Here is a 4,043-nt window from a genome sequence, read left to right on the forward strand (position 1 = left end):
TTGTTGGCTTTCAAGAGAAGGCAAAAATCTCAGTCCCTTCACTGTTCTGGACAATTGTAAAGTACAAAAACATGCAGTCATATTTAAAGAAGCACAATTTGGCAGCCAAAACTAGTTAAAAAGCAACCATAGGACTTCCTGTACAGGGGAGGGGGCCAGGCAGCCATTAGACAGCTGTTAGCCATTAGACAGCACAGCCCAACCCAAGGCCGGGGCCAGACAGCGGGGGCTTGGGCAGGAGCAAGGTCCGAGGGTGGCCAGGTGCCAGAAGCCCAGGAAGCACATATCAAGGCTCCGTTGCCAGCGGGGTGCTGCCAATAAAATGTAGTCATGTGGAATTTGGAACGTGGAAAGGAGGTAGAAGTCATCCTTTCCTCTCCCATAGCAGCAGGTGTGCAGGCTCTGGCGGTCAACTGGACTCCATACTCCCCCACCAGTCACCAGCCTGGGGACCGTGGGGCTGCAAGGACCTCACCAGCAGTTTCCCAAGTTTCCTGACTTCTTCCATCCTCTGGAAATCAGCTGTGATGGAAACTGCAAGGGTCCATCATTTACCCCACGTCCCTGTTGAAGATCTCCTCCTCATTAGAAGATTCCTTGTCATGCAGCTTCTGTGCCATGCTTTTCAAGCGTGTGACACTGAGGGCAATGAATCCTCCAATGTACCTGAGTCGCACTTCGCCATGAGCATCTCCAATGTGCCAGAAATCTGAAAATGCCCCTGGGGAGACACATGCACAAGACAGGTGATGACAACTCCATGGGGGTGGAGATTATACATCTCTCATCATTTCAGCAACAAGGAAATAAATTAGTGGCAGCGTAAGAGTGACTTGAGATCTCCTGGAAGCGAGAATCCTTTAAAAATCCTAGAGTAGTCTCTCTCTTCCCACTGTCCAAGATACCAGAAGGAACGAAGGCCAAGGGGAAGAAGGTGGCTCCAGCACCTGCTGTCGTGAAGAAGTAGGAGGCCAAGAAAGTGGTGAATCCCCTGTTTGAGAAAAGGCCTAAGAATTTTGGCATTGGACAGGACATCCAGCCCAAAAGAGACCTCACCCGCTTTGTGAAATGGCCCTGCTATATCAGGTTGCAGTGGCAGAGAGCCATCCTCTCTAAGTGGCTGAAAGTGCCTCCTGCTATTAACCAGTTCACCCAGGCCCTGGACCGCCAGACAGCTACTCAGCTGCTTAGGGTGGCCCATGAGTACAGAGCAGAGACAAAGCAGGAAAAGAAGCAGAGGTTGTTGTCCCCGGCCAAAAAGAAAGCTGCTGGCAAAGGGGACATCCCACCTAAGAGACCACCTGTCCTTCGAGCAGGAGTTAACACCGTCACCACCTTGGTGGAGAACAAGAAAGCTCAGCTGGTGGTGATTGCACACGACGTGGATTCCATTGAGCTGGTTGTCTTCATGCCTGCCCTGTGTCGTAAAATGGGGGGGTCCCTTACTGCATTATCAAGGGGAAGGCAAGACTGGGCCGTCTAGTCTGCGGGTAGACCTGTACCACTGTTGCCTTCACACAGGTGAACTAGGAAGACAAAGGCGCTTTGGCTAAGCTGGTGGAAGCGATCAGGACCAATTACAACGACAGACATGATGAGATCCACCGTCACTGGGGAGGCAATGTCCTGGGTCACAAGTCTGTGGCTTGCATTGCCAAGCTTGAAAAGGCAAAGGCTAAAGAAGTTGCCACTAAACTGGGTTAAATGTACACTGTGGAGTTTTCTGTACATAAAAATAATTACAATAATACAAAAAAATTCCTGGAATGTACGTTGCAGTAAAAGAACAAAGCATACCTCAGTTTTAAATGACTGTAGAAGAATGTCAGGTAGTAGCAGGTGGGAAAGTGGCTTTGATTTTCAGTTTGTGGGCTCTGAACCTACACAACAGGATTGTATTCTGAAAACCTGAATTAATTGTTGTCCTTACCTCAATGAGATGGAAAATTATAATCAGAATCATCACTATGCAGGGCTTATAGGTTGCAGTGAAAGCCAATAATGAGTTCTCAGACAATTCCAGCTGAGCGGGGCAGGGGGGCAGCTCTTCTAAGAGAGTCTGCCCCAGCATCCGTCCTCCAAGTATTCATTGAAAGGGCTTGTTAAACCACAAACATCCACTAGATGTCTTTTTTGAGGTCGGGTCGTGAGACACCTGTGGCCTTTTAAGAGCACTCAAACTGCATTCTCAGGAGGCTGTTTTCAGTGTTCCTTATCACACCACACACTCCACTCCCTGTCCTGTTTTCAGGGTCAAGGAGTTTCATTCACATGCACAAATAACATACACACAGGGCCTCATTTTCCCATGCCCCAACCTTAAATGCCTTGTACATAGGCTGGAATATGTTGCTGTGCACTCTACACACACTATATGTATATAGATTTTTTTTCACTTGGAGTCTCGCTCTGTCACCCAGGCTAGAGTGCAATGGCGCGATCTCGGCTCACTGCAACCTCTGCCTCCCCGGTTCAAGCGATTCTCCTGCGTCAGCCTCCTGAGTAGTTGGGATTACAGGCACGTGTCATCATGCCTGGCTAATTTTTGTATTTTTAGTAGAGACAGGGTTTCACCATGTTGGCCAGGCTGGTCTCAAACTCCTGACCTTGTGATCCTCCCGCCTCAACCTCCCAAAGTGTTCGGATTACAGGCTTGAGCCACCATGCCCAGCCCCCACACACTATTATAGTCACAGTTGAATGCACTCCCAACAGAATCTGCCTCAGGAGGATGATGGTAGGTTGTGTTTTCAGAGATGGTACCTTCTGGCATAGTCGTGTTTTCCATGAAAATGTTTTCTTCAAAGGCATTTCTTGCAGTGGTGTTTTCTACGTTAATGTTTTCTATAAAAGGTTCTGAAATGGCAAATACTTCTGGAAAAGGATTTTCCTGAGGACTCAGGTCCCCGAAAGACGAAAAAGCGCTCGCTGAAGAGAATGGAGGCCTCTTTGCAACCATCAATCATGCACCATCCAGTCTCTCCCCGGTGCCACCATGGTCCCCAGCTTATCTCCTGGTTTGGAGGGTACTTTAATGACTCTTGGAATCTACATCTACCTGGCTATTACCCCACCTAATCAGTGGCCACAAGGATCTGAAGAGAACTTGCATTTCTATATCTCCTCCAGTATCTCCATTGGTTCCTGTCCTCACCACCCAGCATGCTGTGCACAACTCCAGCATCTTCTTCTAGAACACCCCATTTCATAGCAACTATAGTTTTATCCCTATTACTTCCTCAGTTCATGCAGTACCACTGACATCCTGATGGGTGAGTTCCTCCTAAGAGATATATAAGCTACCAAGGACATCCAGGAAAACCCCTGGAGGAACAAACCTATTAGAAGAAGTATGTGAGGCCAGGCGCGGTGGCTCACGCCTGAAATCCCAGCACTTTGGGAGGAGGGCGGATCACGAGATCAGGAGTTCGAGACCAGCCTGGCCAACATAGTGAAACCCCATTTGTACTAAAAATACAAAAATTAGCTGGATGTGGTGGCACATGCCTGTAGACCCAGCTACTCAGGAGGCTGAGGCAGGAGAATCGCTTGATCTCCTGGGCGATCCAGCCTGGGCGACACAGCAAGACTCTGTCTCAGAAAAAAAAAAAGCTATTAATAGTTTACTTCCTGAGGGTAAGTTATCTATTTCTAAGAAACATTATGCTCAAGTTAATCAAATTAAGTTCCCTTTGTCAATGGATTAATGCTAAATTATAAAAGAATACTCATTGTAATTAAAAGCACATATGTATATTTAGAAATCAGATTAAAAAGTAATAAATCATATTACTTACCTGGCTTTGAGGGAGATATTTTCCTACTTAAACATCAACATTTTTATGTGCAACATCTGGAACACTGGTTTTCAAACTTTGTACTGCAGAATTCTAGTGAAGGGGTTCTAAAGGATTCCATGAATATTTTTATTTTTATATTGAAACTAACAAAATGCAACACATATTACTAAACATTAACATATGTGCTAATGAACACATCACATAATGGATGTTTAATGTGTTAATTTGTGCTATCAGATTTCA

The 4,043-nt window shown here is 46.4% G+C and overlaps 1 pseudogene; it reads left to right on the forward strand.

Moving 5' to 3' along the window:
* The first annotated feature begins 527 nt into the window (after positions 1-527).
* On the forward strand, positions 528-1,704 carry LOC105512202 (annotated as a pseudogene).
* Positions 1,705-4,043: the final 2,339 nt, after the last annotated feature.

The sequence above is a fragment of the Colobus angolensis genome, unplaced genomic scaffold (genome assembly GCF_000951035.1).
Source record: "Colobus angolensis palliatus isolate OR3802 unplaced genomic scaffold, Cang.pa_1.0 Scaffold103, whole genome shotgun sequence".
Taxonomy (NCBI): Eukaryota; Metazoa; Chordata; class Mammalia; order Primates; family Cercopithecidae; genus Colobus; species Colobus angolensis.